Source organism: Panulirus ornatus, chromosome 52 (genome assembly GCF_036320965.1).
Source record: "Panulirus ornatus isolate Po-2019 chromosome 52, ASM3632096v1, whole genome shotgun sequence".
Lineage (NCBI taxonomy): Eukaryota > Metazoa > Arthropoda > Malacostraca > Decapoda > Palinuridae > Panulirus > Panulirus ornatus.
Window position 1 is genome coordinate 1087156 of NC_092275.1, and position 18332 is coordinate 1105487.

Sequence of the window (18332 nt, forward strand, 5' to 3'; positions counted from 1 at the left end):
TGTTCACACGCTCTCGCCAGGACTGTGAACACGCTATCCCTAGGACTGTCGACACGCTATCCTCAGGACTGTCCCCACGTTATCCCCAGGACTGTCGAAACCCTATCTCCAGGACTACACACGCTATTCCCAGGACTGCCAAAACGCTATCCCCAAGACTGTCCACACGCTATCCCAAGACTGTCCACACGCTATCCACAGGATTGTCGACAAAATATCTCCAGGACTGTTCACAAGCTATCCCTAGGACTGTCCATACACTATCATCAGGACTGTCGACGCACTATCCCTAGGACTGTTCATACACTATCCCCAGGACTGTCTACACACTATCCCCAGGGCTATCCACACGCTATCCCTAGTACTGTTAAAACGCTATCCCAAGGATTCTCCATATGCTATTCCCAGGACTGTCCACACACATATATTCTCAACCCATGACCAGTGATCACATACTTAACCAATGACCAGAGACCATCGTCATCATATATCCTTTACCAATGATCAGTGATCACACATCCTCATCTATGACCAGTGAGTCATCAGACATCCTCAACCCATGACCAATGGTCATCATACATCTTCAACCAATGACAAGTGATCATCAAACACACATCCTCAAGCCATAACCAGTGATCATCACACACACATCCGCAACCAATAGCAAGTGATCATCACAATCTCAACCCATGACCAGTGATCATCATACCATATCCTAATTCTATGACCAGTGATTATGCACACCTACTTAACCCTGAACAGTGATCACACATCATCAACCAATGACCAATGACAATCACACATACACAATCCATGACCGGTGATCATCGCTCATCCTCAACCTATGACCAGTGACCATCATCATCACATCCTAAACCCCAGACCAGTGATCATCACAAATCCTTAATCCACGACCAGTGATCATCACACATTCTCAACCCATGACCATTGATAATCGTACACATCATCAACCCATGACCAATGACCAACGTCACCACATCCTCTACTCATGAACAGTGATCATCATACACATCCTCAATCCATGACCAGTGACCACTATCACCACATCCTCAACCTATGACCAGTGATCATAACACATCCTTAACCCATAACCAGTGATCATATCCTCAACCAATGACCAGAGACCATCATCATCATACAACTACCCATGACCAGTGATCACACATCCTCATATATGAACAGTGACTCGTCAGATATCCTCAGCCCATGACCAATGTTCATCATATATCCTCACCCCGTGACTAGTCATTATCACAGACAAATCCTCCTCCTATAACCAGTGATCATCACACACACACATCGGCAAAACATAACCAATGATCATCATATCCTCAACCCATGACCAGTGACCATACACACATCCTAATCCCATGACCAATGATCATACACACATCTTCAACCCATGACCAGTGCTCACATATCCTCAACCATGACCAGTGACCATCACATATCTCAACCCATGACCAGCGATCATCACTCATCCTCAACCTATGACCAATGACCATCATCATCACATCCTCAACCTTGACCAGTGATCATTTATATCATCAATCTATGACCAGTGATCATCACACACATCCTCAACCCATGACCAGTGATCATCATACACATCCTCAACCCATAACCAGTGACCACCATCACCACATCCTTAACCCATGACCATTGATCATCACAGATCCTCAACCCATGACCAGTGATCATCACACTCATCCTCAACCCATGACCACTGACCTCATCACATCATCAATCCAAGACCAGTGATCATCACACATCCTCAACCTATGACCAGTGATCACATCCTCAACCAATGACCAGAGACCATCATCATCATACATTTTCTACCCATGACCAGTGATCACACATCCTCAGCTATGACCAGTGACTCATCAGACATCTCACCCATGGCCAATGGTCATCATACATCTTCACCCCATGACCAGTGATTATCACACACACACATCCTCAACACATAAGCAGTGATCATCACACACACATCCGCAACCCATGGATAGAGATCATCACATCCTCAACCCCTGACCAGTGATCATCATCACAGATCATCCTCCCATGACCAGTGATCATACTCACATCATCAACCCATGATCACATCATCCTCAATCCTCATCCCATGACCAGTGACCATCACACATCCTCAACCATAACCAGTTATCATCACACATTCTCAGCCCATGATCAGTGGTCACATCCTCAACCAATGACGAGAGACCATCGTCATCATACATCCTTTACCCATGATCAGTGATCACCCATCCTTATCTATGACCAGTGAGTCATCAGACATCCTCAACCCATGACCAATGGTCATCATACATCTTCAACCAATGACCAGTGATTATCAAGCACACATCCTCAATCCATAACCAGTGATCATCACACACATATCCGTAACCCAGAGCAAGTGATCATCACAATCTCAACCCATGACCAGTGATCATCATACCACATCCTAATTCCATGACCAGTAATTATGCAGACATCCTTAACCCTGACCTGTGATCACAAATCCCCAACCCATGACCAGTGACAATCACACATACACAATCCATGACCGGTGATCATCACTCATCCTCAACCTATGACCAATGACCATCATCATCACATCCTAAACTCCTGACCAGTGATCATCACAAATCCTTAATCCACGACCAGTGATCATCACACATTCTCAACCCATGACCATTGATAATCGTACACATCATCAACCCATGAGCAATGACCAACGTCACCACATCCTCTACTCATGACCAGTGATCATCATACACATCCTCAATCCATGACCAGTGACCACTATCACCACATCCCCAACCTATGACCAGTGATCATAACACAGCCTTAACCCATAACCAGTGATCATATCCTCAACCAATGACCAGAGATCATCATCATCATACAACTACCCATGACCAGTGATCACACATCCTCATATATGAACAGTGACTCGTCAGATATCCTCAGCCCATGACCAATGTTCATCATATATCCTCACCCCGTGACTAGTCATTATCACAGACAAATCCTCCTCCTATAACCAGTGATCATCACACACACATCGGCAACCCATAACCAATGATCATCATATCCTCAACCCTTGACCAGTGATCATACACACATCCTGATCCCATGACCAATGATCATACACACATCTTCAACCCATGACCAGTGCTCACATATCCTCAATTCATGACCAGTGACCATTACATATCCTCAACCCATGACGAGCAATCATCACTCATCCTCAACCTATGACCAATAAGCATCCTCTTCACATCCTCAACCATGACCTGTGATCATTTCATATCATCATCTATGATCAGTGACCATCACACACATCCTAACCCAATGACCAGTGATCATCATACACATCCTGAACTTATAACCAGTGACAATCATCACCACATCCTCAACCCATGACCATTGATCATCACAGATCCTCAACCCATGACCAGTGATTCTCACACACACCTTCAACCCATGACCACTGACCTCATCACATCCACAACCCAAGACCTGTGATCATCGCACATCCTCATCCTATGACCAGTAATCATATCCTCAACCAATGACCAGAGACCATCATCATCATACATTGTCTACCCATGACCAGTGACTACAAATCCTCAGCTATGACCGGTGACTCATCGGACATCCTCACCCCATGGCCAATGGTCATCATACATCCTCAACCCATGACCAGAGATCATCACACACACACATCCTCAACCCATAAGCATTGATCATCACACACATCCGCAACCAATGAATAGAGATCATCACATCCTCAACCTATGACCAGTGATCATCATCACACATCCTAATCCCATGACCAGTGATCATCACACACATCCTCAACCCATGACCACTGACCTCATCACATCCTGAACCCAAGACCTGTGATCATAACACATCATCAACCTATGACCAGTGATCACATCCTCAACCAATGACCAGAGACCATCATCATACATTGTCTACCCATGATCAGTGATCACACATCCTCAGCTATGACCAGTGACACATCAGACATCCTCACCCCATGGTCAATGGTCATCATACATCCTCAACCCATGACCAGTGATCATCACACATACACATCCTCAACCCATAAGCAGTGATCATCACACTCATATCCGCAACCCATTAATAGAGATCATCACATCCTCAACCCATGAACAGTGATCATCATCATACATCCTAATCCCATGACCAGTGATCATACTCACATCATCAACCCATGACCAGTGATCACACATCCTCAACCCATGACCAGTGATCACACATCCTCAAGCCATAACTAGTTATCATCACACATTCTCAACCTATGACCAGTGATCACATCCTCAACCAATGACCAGAGACAATCATCATCGTACATCCTCTACCCATGACCAGTGATCACACATCCTCAACTATGACCAGTTTCTCATCAGACATCCTTACCCCATGGCCAATGGTCATCATACATCCTCAACCCATGACCATTGATCATCACACACACATCCTCAACCCCTAAGTAGTGATCATCACACACACATCCGCAACCTATGAATAGAGATCATCACATCCTCAACCCGTGGCCAGTGATCATCATCACATATCCTAATCCCATGACCAGTGATCATACTCACATCATCAACCCATGACCAGTGATCACACATCCTTAGCCCATGACCAGTGACCATCACACATCCTCAACCCATGACAAGTGACAATCATTATCACATTCTCAACACATGGCCAGTCATCATCACACATTCTCAACCCATGAACAGTGATCACATCCTCAACCAATGACCGGAGACTATCATCATCATATATCTTCTACCTATGACAAGTGATCACACATCCTCAACTAAGACCAGTGACTCATCAGACATCCTCAACCCATGACCAATGGTCATCATTCATCTTCAACTCATGACCAGTGATCATCAAACACACATCCTCAAGCCATAACCAGACATCATCACACACACATCTGCAACCCATGCACACTATCCCCAGGACTATCGACACGCTATCACGAGGACTGTCCACATATTATACCTAGGACTGTCCACACGCTATCCATAGGACTGTCAAAACTCTATCCCCAAGACTGTCCACTCACTATCCCCAGGACTATCCACACGTAATCCCTAGGACTCTCCACACGCTATCAACAGGACAGTCCATATGCCAATCCATGGACTGTCCACAAGCTTTCGCCAGGACTGTCGAAACGCTATCCCATGGACTGTAGACACGCTATCCCTAGGACTGTTCACACATTATCACAAGGATTGTTCATACGCTATCCCCAGGAATGTCCACACACTATCCCCAGGACTGTCCACACGCTGTCTCCAAGAATGTCTGCAATCTATCCCCAAGTCTATCATAACTCAATTCCCCAGACTGTCCACACGCTATCCCCAGGACTGTCCACACGATATCACTAGGACTGTCCACTTACGATCCCCAGGTCTATCGACACGTTATCCCCAGGACTGTCCACACAGCTATCCCCAGGACTGTCCAGATGCTAACAAAATGACTGTGGACATTTTCGCCGGGACTATCGAAACGCGATCCCCTGGACTGTTCACCAGTTATCCCCATGACTGTCCACGGGCTATCACCAGAACTATAGACACGCTTTCTCCAGGATTCTCGAAACGTGATCCCCAGGACTGTCCACACGCTAATCCCAGGAATGTCCACATTCTATCCACAGGGCTGCAGATACGCTCTCGCCAGGAAGGTTAAACGCGATCCCCAGGACTGTCCACACGCTATCCCTAAGACAGTCCACACGCTATCCCAAGTACTGAAAACACACTATCTTCAGAGCTGTAGACACGCTATCCCAAGCACTTTCCACACACTATCACCAAATTTGTCCACACGTTATCCCCAGGACTATCCACACGCTATCACCAGGACTGTCCACACGCTTTCATCAGGACTGTCGACACACTATCCTGAATACTGTCGATATGCTATCGCCAAGACAGTCCAGAAACTATCCCAAGGAGTGTCGACACGCTATACCCAGGACTAGCCACACATTATCCCTAAGACTGTCTAGACGCTATCCTCAGGACTGGCGTAACGCTATTCCTAGGACTGTCCACACGCTATCCCCAGGACTGTCCACACACTATCCTTTGGAATGTCGACACACTATCACCAGGACTCCCAAAATCCTATTCCCAGGACTGTCCACACAATATCCTCAGGACTGTCCACACGCTATCCCTGTGACTGTACACACTGCCATCCCCAGGACTGTCCACACAGCATTCCCAAGACTGTGGAATAGCTATGCCCAAGACCTGTCGAGAAGCTATTCCCAGGACTGTCGACAAACTATCTCCAGGACTTTCCACACACTATCCCCAGGACTGTCGACACGCTATCCCCAGGACTGTCTACACAATCCTCAGAACTGTTGACACACTATCCCCAGGACTAACCACACACTATCCCCAGGACTGTCCACACGCTATCCAAAGGACTGTCGAAACGCTATCTCCCTAGGACTGTCCACACGTTAACCTGAGTATTGACCACACACTATCCCGAGGTTGTAGACATAGTATAGCAAGGACTGTCCACAAACTATCCCCAGGACTGTCAACACGGTATCCCTAGGACTGTCTACACACCGTCCCCAAAACTGTCATTGCACTATCCCTAGGGCTATCCACATACTATACCCAAGACTGTCGGCAAGCTATCCCCAAGACTGTCGAAACGCTATCCCCAGAACTATCCACACGTTGACTCGAGGACTGACCACACACTATCTAGAGGAATGTCGACACGGTGTCCCGGGACTGTTTACACACTATCGCCAGGACTGTAAAACGTTATCCCCAAGACTGTCCACTCACTATCCCGGGACTGTCTACACACTGTCTCCACGACTGTCTACAAGCTATCCCCAGTACTGTCGAAACGCTATCCCCAGGACCGTCCACACGATATTCCCAGGACTGTCCACTTACTATCCACAAGACTGTCGACACGTTATCCCCAGGACTGTCCACACACTATCCCTAGGACTGTCCATATCCTATCACCAGGACGGTAGACACTCTTTCGCCGGGACTGTCAAAACGCAATCGGAATGACTTTCGACCAGTTTTCTTCAATGACTTTCCACAGGCTATCGCCAGGACTGTATACACGCTTTCGCCAGGAGTGTCGAAACGCGATCCCCAGGACTATCCACACGCTATCCCCAGGACTGTCCATATACTATCCCCATGACTGTCGACATGCTGTCCCCAGGACTCTCCACACAATATCCCCAGCACTGTTCACATGCTATCCCCAGGACTGCAGACACGTTCTCGCCAGAAAGGTTAAACGCGATCCCCAGGACTGTCCACACGCTATCCCCAAGGCAGTCCACACGCTATCCACAGTACTGACCACACACTGTATTCTGAACAGTAGAAACGTTATGCCAGGACTGTCCACACGCTATCCCCAGGACTGTCAAAAAGCTATCCCCAGGACTGTCCACACGCTTTCATGAGGACTGTCGACAAACTATGATCAGGACTCTCCACTCATTATCCCCAGGACTGTCCACACGCTATCTCCATAACTGTCGAGACTCTATTCCTAGGAATGTACATACGCTATCCCCAGGACTGTCCACACGCTATTACCATGACTGTCCACACACTATCCTCAGGACTGTCGATATGCTATAGCCAGGACTGTCCACAAACTATCCCCCAGGAGTGTCGAGACGCTATACCCAGGACTATCCACACACTATCCCTAAGACTGTCCACACGCTATCCTCAGGACTGGCGTAACGGTATCCTCAGGACTGGCGTAACGCTATGGCCAAGGACTGTCCAAACGCTATCCCCAGGAATGTCCACACACTATCCTTTGGAATGTCGACACACTATCCCAGGACTTTGGAAATCCTATTTCCAGGACTGTCCACACACTATCCTCAGGATTATCCACACGCTATCCCTAGGACTGTACACACACTATCCTCAGACTGTCCACACACTATCCCAAGACTGTCGAAAAGCTATTCCCAGGACTTTCGAAAAGCTATCTCCAGGACTGTCGAGACACTATACCCAGGACTGTCCACACACTATCCCCAGGACTGTCGACACGCTATCCCCAGGACTGTCCACACAATATCCCCAGAACAATCGACACAGTATCCCAGAAGAATCCGCACACTATCCACATGACTGTCCACACGCTGTCCCAGGGACCGTCGAGAAGCTATCCCCAGGACCGTACACACGTTAACTTTAGGACTGACCACACACTATCCCGAGGAATGTCGACATGGTATTGCAAGGACTGTCCACACGCTATCACTAGGACTGTCAATACTCTATCCCTAGGACTGTCTACAGACTATCCTCAAAACTGTCGGCGCACTATCCCCAGCGCTATCCACTCACTATACCCAAGACTGTCGGTACGCTATCCCCAAGATTGTCGAAACGCTATCCCCAGAACTATCCATACGTTGACTCCAGGAGTGAACATACACTGTCTAGAGGAATGTCAACACGGTATCCCAAGGACTGTCCACACACTATCCCCAGGACTGTCCATACACTATCCCCAGGACTGTCCAAACATTATCCCCAGGACTGTCCACATGCTATTCCCAGGACTGTCCATATGCTTTCGCTAGGACTGTCGAAAAGCTATACCCATGACTGTACCATGCGCTATCCCTAAGACTGTTCACACGCTATCACCAGGACTGAATACACATTATCATCAGGACTGTTTACATGGTATCCCAAGGACTGTCCAGACGCTATCCCTAAGACTATCCACAAACTATCCCCAGGACTGTCGTAACGCTATTCCCAAGACTGTCCACACGCTATCCCCAGGACTGCCCACACGCTATCCCCAGGGCTGTCCACACGCTATCCCCAGGGCTGTCCAGATGCTATCACCATGACTGTAGACACTCTTTCGCCGGAACTGTCGAAACGCGATCACCAGGACTGTCCACTATTTATTCCAATGACTGTCCACAGACTATTACCAGAACTGCAGACACGCTTTCGCCAGGACTGTCGAGACGCGATACCGAATACTGTCCAAACGCTATGCCCAGGACTGTCCTCCAGTTACCCCTATAACTGTCCATCAGCTGTCACCAGGACTGTAGACACGCCTTCGTCAGGACTGTCCAAACGCGATACCCAGAACTGTCCAAACGCTATCCCCAGGACTGACTGTCCACTATTTATTCCAATGACTGTCCACAGACTATTACCAGAACTGTAGACACGCTTTCGCCAGGACTGTCGAGACGCGATACCGAATACTGTCCAAACGCTATGCCCAGGACTGTCCAACAGTTACCCCTATAACTGTCCATCAGCTGTCACCAGGACTGTAGACACGCCTTCGTCAGGACTGTCCAAAACGCGATACCCAGAACTGTCCAAACGCTATCCCCAGGACTGTCAATAAACTATCCACAAAACTGTCGACACGCTCGTGCCAGGACTGTCCACACACTCTCCCCAACTCTGTCTACATGCTATCCCCAGGACTGTAGACACACTTTCGCCAGCAAGGTCGAAACGTGATCCCCAGGACACGCTGTCCTAAGACAGTCAACACGCTATCCCCAAGACTGTCGACACGCTATTCCCAGGACTGTCCACACACTAATAATAGGACTGTCCACACACTATCCTCAGTCTTGTCGACATGTTATCGCCAGGACTGTCCACAAACTATCGCCAGCACTGTCGACACGCTATCCCAAGGACTGTCCTCACAGTATCCCCGTGATTGTCCACACACTATCCCCAAAGGAGTACACACGCAATCTCCAGGATTGACTCAGCGCTATCCCCAGGAATGTCCATACGCTATCCCCGGGACTGTGGAGACGCTATCCCCAGGACTGTCTACACGCTATTCCCAGGACTGTCCACACGCTACTAAGAGGAATATCCACACACTATCCTCAGGACTGTCGACATGTTATCGCCAGGACTGTCCACAAACTATCCTCAGCAATGTCGACACGCTATCCAAAGGACTGTCCACACACTATCCCCAGGACTATCCACACACTATCTCCAAGACTGTCAACACCCTCTTCCCAGGACTGTCCACACACTATCCCCAGGACTGTCGACACGCTATCCCAAAGACTGTCCTCACAGTATCCCCGTGATTGTCCACACACTATCCCCAAAGGAGTACACACGCTATCTCCAGGATTGACTCAGCGCTATCCCCAGGAATGTCCATACGCTACCCCCGGGACTGTGGAGACGCTATCCCCAGGACTGTCTACACGCTATTCCCAGGACTGTCCACACGCTATTAAGAGGAATATCCACACACTATCCTCAGGACTGTCGACATGTTATCGCCAGGACTGTCCACAAACTATCCTCAGCAATGTAGACAGGCTATCCAAAGGACTGTCCACACACTATCCCCAGGACTATCCACACACTATCTCCAAGACTGTCAACACCCTCTTCCCAGGACTGTCCACACACTATACCCAGGACTGTCGAGACGCTATCCCAAGGACTGTCTACACGCTATTTCCAGGACTGTCCACACGCTATTAAGAGGACTATCCACACACTATCCTCTGGACTGTCGACACGCTATCTCCAGGACTAAAGTAAAGCTATCCCCAGGAATGTCCAAACGCTTTCCCCAGGCCTGTCCAAGTACTATCCCTAGGACTGTCGACACCCTATTCCCAGGACTGTCCACACACTATCCCCAGGACCATCCACACAATATCACCAGGAATGTACACACCCTATCCCCGGGATCGTCCACACAATATCCCCAGAACTGTCCACAAGCTATTCCCAGGATTGTCGAAAAGCTATCCCTAGGATTCTCCACACGCTATCCCCAGGGTTATCAGCACACTATCCTCAGGAATGTCGAAAGGCTATCCCCAGGTCTGTCTACACATTATCCCAAGGACTATCGACACGCTATCCCGAGGACTGTCCATGCACACTATCCCCAGGACTGTCCACACGCTATCCACAGGACTGTCAAAACGCTATCCCCAGAACTGTCCACACACTATCCCAAGGACTATCTACAGACTATCACAAGGACTGTATACACGCTTTCGCCAGGACTGTCGCAAAGCGATCCCCAGGACTGTCCCTACGCTATAACCAGGACTTTCCACACACTATCCCCAGGACTGTCAACAAGCTATCCCCAGTACTGTCGAAACGCTATCCCCAGGACTGTCTAGACAATATTCCCAGGACTGTCCATACGCTATCCTAAAGACTGTCCACTCACTATCTCCAGGACTGTCGAAATGCTATTCCCAGGACTGTCGACACGCTATTCTCAGGACTGTCGACATGTTATCCCCACAACTGTCCACACTTTATCCCCAGGACTGTCAACACGCTATCCCCAGGACTGTTGACACACTATCCCCAGGACTGTCGTAACGCTATCCCCAGGACTCTTCACACGCTATCCCCAAGACTGTCCACACTCTATCCACAGGACAGTCTGCCCAGTATCTCGAGGACTGTCGACAAGCTATCGTCAGGACTGTCCACACACAATCCCCAGGACTATCGAAACACTTCCCCCAGGACTGTCCCCACTCTATCCTCAGGACTGTCCATAGACTATCCAAAGGTCTGTCCACAAGCTATTCCTAGTATTGTCGAAACGCTATCCCCAGGACTGTCCACACACTATCCCCAGGATTGATCATACGCTATAATAAGGACTGTCCACACACTATCTTCGAAATGCTATCTCCAGGACTGTCCACATGTTATCCCCAGGACTGTCTACACGCAATACTCAGGACTGTCGACATGTTATCCCCACAACTCTCCACACGTTATCCGACGAATTTTCCACACGCTATCCCCATGATTGTCCACAGGCTGTCACAAGGGCTATAGACGCTTTCGCCAGGACCCTCGAAACGCGATCCCCAGGACTGTCCACACGCTATCCCAAGGACTATCCATATGCTATCCCCATGGCTGTCGGCTCGCTATCCCCAGGACTCTCCACACGCTATCCCCAGGACTGTCCACATGCTATCCCGAAGTTAGTCCACACGCTATCCCCAGTATTGACCACACACTATCTTCAGAACTGTAGACAGGCTATCCCAAGGCCTTTCCACACACTATCCCCAGGATTGTCCACACGTTATCCTCAGGACCATCCACACGCTATCCCCAGGATTGTCCACACGCTTTCATCAGGACTGTCGACACACTATAATCAGGACTATCCACTCATTATCCCCAGGACTGTCCACACGCTATCTCCACAACTGTTGAGAGGCTATCCCAAGCAATGTACATACGCTATCCCCAGAACTGCACACACGATATTACCAGGACTATTGACACACTATACTCATTACTGTCGATATACTATCGGCAGGACTGTCCAGAAACTATCCCCAGGAGTGTCGACACGCTATACCCAGGACTGGTCACATACTATCCCTAAGATTGTCCACGCGCTATCCTCAGGACTGGCGTAACGCTATTTCTATGACTGTCCACACGCTATCCCCAGGACTGTCTACACACTATCCTTTGGAATGTCGACAAAATATCCCGAGGATTCTCGAAAGACTACTCCCAGGACTGTCCAACCACTATTCCGTGGACTGTCGACACACTATCCCCAGGACTGTCTACACAATCCTCAGACCTGTCGACACACTATCCCAAGGACTATCCACACAGTATTCCCAGGACTATCCCAAGGATATCCCAAGGACTGTCGAAACGCTATCCCCAAGACTGTTCACACGTTAACCTCAGGGCTGACCACACACTATCCCGAGAATGTAGACATAGTATCGCAAGGACTGTCGACACACTATCTCCAGGACTATCAACACGGTATCCCTAGGACTGTCTACACATCATCCACAAAACTGTCGACGCACTATCCCCAGGGCTATCCACACACTATACCCAAGACTGTCGGCAGGCTATCCCCAGGATTGTCGAGACGCTGTCCCCAGAACTATCCACACGTTGACTCCAGGAATGACAACACACTATCCAGAGGAATGTCGACACTGTATCCCAAGGACTGTCCACACACTATCGCCAGGACTGTAAATCGTTATCCCTAGGACTGTCCACACGCTATCCCCAGGACTGTCTACACACTGTCTCCACGACTGTCTGCAAGCTATCCACGGGACTGTCGAAACGCTGTCCCCATGACTGTCCACACGCTAACCCCGGGACTGTCTACACGATATCCCCAGGACTGTTCATATACTATCCCCATGACTGTCGACATGCTTTCCCGAGGACTCTCCAAATACTATCCGTAGAACTGTCAACATGCTATCCCTAGGACTGTAGACACGCTCTCGACAGGAAGGTTAAACGCAATCTCCAGGACTGTCCACATGCTTCCCCAAGACAGTCCAAATGCTATCCCCAGTACTGAACACACACAATCTTCTGAACCGTAGACAGGCTATCCCAGGGACCTTCCACACGCTTTTATGAGGACTGTCGACACACTATCATCAGGACTCTCCACTCATTATCCCCAGAACTGTCCACACGCTATCCCCACAACTGTCGAGACGCTAACCCTAGGAATGTATGTACATACGCTATCCCCAGGACTGTCCACACGCTATTACCAAGACTGTCCACACACTATCCACAGGAGTGTCGATATGCTATCGCCAGGACTGTCCACAAACTATCCCCAGGAGTGTCGACACGCTATCCTCGGGACTGGCGTAACGCTATAGCCAACGACTGTACATACGCTATCCCCAGGACTGTCCACACAATATCCTTTGGAATGTCGACACTCTATCCCAGGACTCTCGAAATCCTATTCCCAGGACTGTCCACACACTATCCTAAGGATTGTCCACACGCTATCCCTAGAACTGTACACACTCTATCCCCAGGACTGTCCAAACACTATCCCCAAGACTGTCGAAAGCTATGCCCAGGACTGTCGAAAAACTATCTCCAGGACTGTCAACACACAATCCCCAGGATTGTCCACACACTGTCCACAGGACTGTAGACACGCTATCCCCTCAATTGTCTACACACTATCCCTAGAACTGTCGACAAACTATCCCAGGAATATCCTCACACTATCGCCAGGACTGTCCACACGCTATCCCAAGGACTGTGGAAACGCTATCCTCAGGACTGACCACACGATATCCCCAGGACTGTCCACATGCTATCCCTAGGACTGTCCACACGCTTTCACCAGGATTGTCGAAACGCTATACCCACGACTGTCCACGCGCTATCCCTAAGACTGTTCACACGCTATCCCCAGGGCTGTCCACACGCTATCCCCAGGACTATCCAGATGCTATCACCGTGACTGTAGACACTCTTTCGCCGGGAATGTCGAAACGCGATCCCAAGGAGTGTCCACCAGTTATCCCCATGACTGTCCACAGACTATCACCATGACTGTAGACACACTTTCGACAGGACTGTCGAAACGCGATACCAAGGACTGTCCAAACGCTATCCCCAGGACTGTCCACCAGTTATCCCCATGACTGTCCATCAGCTATAACCAGGACTGTAGACACGCTTTTGCCAGGACTGTCGAAACGCGATACCCAGGACTGTCCAAACGCTATCCCCCAAGACTGTCCATATACTATCCCCAGGACTATCGACACGCTCTGGCAAGGATTGTCCACACGCTATCCCCAACTCTGTCCACATGCTATCTCCAGGACTCGAGACACGCTTTCGCCAACAAGGTCGAAACACGATCCCCAGGACTGTCCACACGCTATCACTAAGACAGTCAACACGCTATCCCTAAGACTGTCGACACGCAATTCCCAGGACTGTCCACACAGTAATGCAGGACTGCCCACACACTATCCTCAGGACTTTCGACATGCTATCGCCAAGACTGTGAACAAACTATCGCCAGCACTGTCGACACGCTATCCCAAGGACTATCCACAAACTATCCCCATGACTGTCCACACACTATCCCCATGACAGTCCACACACTATCTCCAGGACTGACGCAACGCTATCCCCAGAAATGTCCATAAGCTATCCCCAGGACTGTCCACACACTATCCCTATGATAGAATCTCACCAGCACTGTCTGTAGGCTGTCTCCAGGACTGTCGACACACAATTGCCAGGACTGTCCACATGCTATCCACGGGACTCTCGAGACGCTATCAACAGGACTGTCTACACGCTATTCCCGACTGTCCACAAGCTATTAAGAGGACTATCCACACACTATCCTCAGGACTGTCGACATGCAATCGCCAGAACTGTCCACAAACTATCCTCAGCAATGTCGACACGCTATCCCAAGGACTGTCCACACACTAACTCCAGGGCTGTAGACACACTATCTCCAAGGCTGTCGACACCTTATTCCCAGGACTGTCCACACACTATCTCCACGACTGTCGAGACGCTATCCCCAGGACTGTCTACACGCTGTTCCCAGGACTGTCCCCACGCAATTAACAGGATTATCCAAACACTATCCTCAGGACTGTCGACACGCTATCTCCAGGACTGAGGTAAAGCTATCCCCAGGAATGTCCAAACGCTTTTCCCAGAATTGTCCAGACACTATCCCTAGGACTGTCCATATGCTATCCACAGGACTGTCGACACCCTATTCCCAGGACTGTCCACACACTATCCCCAGGACCATCTCCTCAATATCACCAGGACTGTACACACCCTCTCCCCAGGACTGTCCACACAGTATCTCCAGAACTGTCCACAAGCTATGCCCAGGATTGTCGAAAAGCTATCCCCAGGACTATTCACACGTTATCCCCAGGACTATCAACACACTATCCTCAGGACTGTCGATAGGCTGTCCCCAGGTCTGTCCACACGGTATCCCCAGTACTGTCGAAACGCTATCCCAAGAACTGTCCACACGATATGTCCAGTACTGTCGACATGCTATCTCCAGGACTGTCGTCACTCTATGCCCAGGACTGTCCAAACACTATCCCCAGGACTGTCGACATATTATCTCCAGGACTGTGCAAACGTTACTCCCAGAACTGTCGAAACGCTATCCCCAGTACTGTCGACATGATATCCCCAGGAATGACCACACAGTATCCCCAGGACTGCCCATATGCTATCCCCACGGCTGTCCACACTCTATCTCCAGGACTGTCAAAACGCTATCCCAATGATTGCCCATATGTTATGCCTAGGACTGTCTACACACTGTCCCCAGGAATTTCGACACGCTGTCCCAAGGATTCCACATAGTATCACCAGGATTGTCCATCACACTATCGCCAGGACTGTCCACACGCTATCCCCAAGACTGTCCACATGTTATCCCCAGGACTGTCCAAATGGTATCCCAAGGACTGTCCACACACTATCAACAGGACTGTCCACATACTATCCCCAGGACTGTTCCCACGCTTTCGCCAGGATTGTGAACATGCTACCCCCAGGATTGTCCACACGGTATCCCCAGGACTGTCGAAACGCTATCACAAAAACTGTCCACACGCTATCCCCAGTACTGTCGACACACTATCTCCAGGACTGACGACACACTATCCCCATGAGTGAACACACACTATGCCCAGGATTGTCCACAGGACTGTCGACATACTATCCCTAGGATTGTGCAAACGCTTTCCCCAGGACTACCGAAAAGCTATCCCCAGGACTGTCTACACGCTATCGCAAGGAAGGTCGACATGCTGTCTCCTGGACTGTCGACACAGTATCGCCATGCCTGTCCAAACACTATGCCCAGGACTGTCCACACGCTATATCGAGGACTGTCTACACACTATCCCCAGGACTGTAAACATGCTATCCCCAGGACTTTAAACATGCTATCCCCAGGACTGTCGAAACGCTATCCCCAGGACTTTCAACATGCTATACCCAGGTCCGTCCACACGCTATTACCAGGAAAGTCTATACACTATCCTCAGGACTGTCAACATGCTATCGCCAGGACTTTCCACAAGCTATCCCCATTAATGTCGACACGCTATCCCCAGGACTGTCGACACACTATCTGCAAGACTGTCCACACGCTATCCCCAGGACTGTCCACACACAATACCCAAGACTGCGCACTCGCTATCCCTAGGACTGTCGACACTCTATTCCCAGGACTGTCCACGCACTATCCCCAGGACTACCACCAGGACTGTACACACCCTATCCCCAGGAATGTCTACACACTATCCTCAGGATTGTCCACAAGCAATGCCCAGAATTGTCGAAAAGTTATCCCCAGGACTGCCTACACGCTATCTGGAGGACTGTCCCCACACTATTCCCAGGACATTCGATACGCTATCGCCAGGACTGTCTACACACTATCTTCGGGACTGTGGACACGCTATCCCGACGAGAGTCCACACATTATTCCCAGGACCGTCCAAACGGTATCCACAAGACTGTCAAAACGATATCCCCATGATTGTCCAGATACTAACCACAGGATTGACCACACAGTATCCCGATGACTATCGACACGCTATTCTAAGGACTGTCTACACACTATCCTCAGGACTGTACACACGTTATCCCCAGGACCGTCTACACACTATCCCCAGGACTGTCCATATACTATCCCCAGGACTGTCCACAGCCTTTGCCAAGACAGTCGAAACGCTATCCCCTGGACTATCCACAAGCTATCCCTAGGACTGTTCACACGCTATCACTCGGACTGTTCATACGCTATCCCGAGGACTGTCCACAGACTATCCCTAGTACTGTCGACATGCTATCCCCAGGAATGTCCACACACTATCCACAAGACTGTCGACACCCTATTTCCAGGACTGTCCAAACACTATCCCCAGGACTATCCAAATACTATCCTAAGGCTGTCCAAACCCTATTCCCAGGACTGTCGACATCGTATTCCCAGGACCGTCCACACGTTAAATCTAGGACTGCATAACACGCTATACCCAGGACTGTCAACAAACTATTCCCAGAACTGTCCACATGCTATCCCCAGGACTGGCGTAACGCTATCTCCAGGACTGTCCAAACGTTATCACCAGGACTGTCGACACGATATCCAAAGAAAAGTCCACACACTATTCCCAGGAATGTCCACACGCTATCCCCCGGACTGTGTATACGATCTCCCCAGTACTGTCGAAACGTTATCCCCTGGACTGTTTAACACGCTATCCCTAGGACTGTTCACACGCTATCCCCAGTACTGTCAGCATACTATCCCAAGGACTGTCCATATGCTCTCCCCAGGAC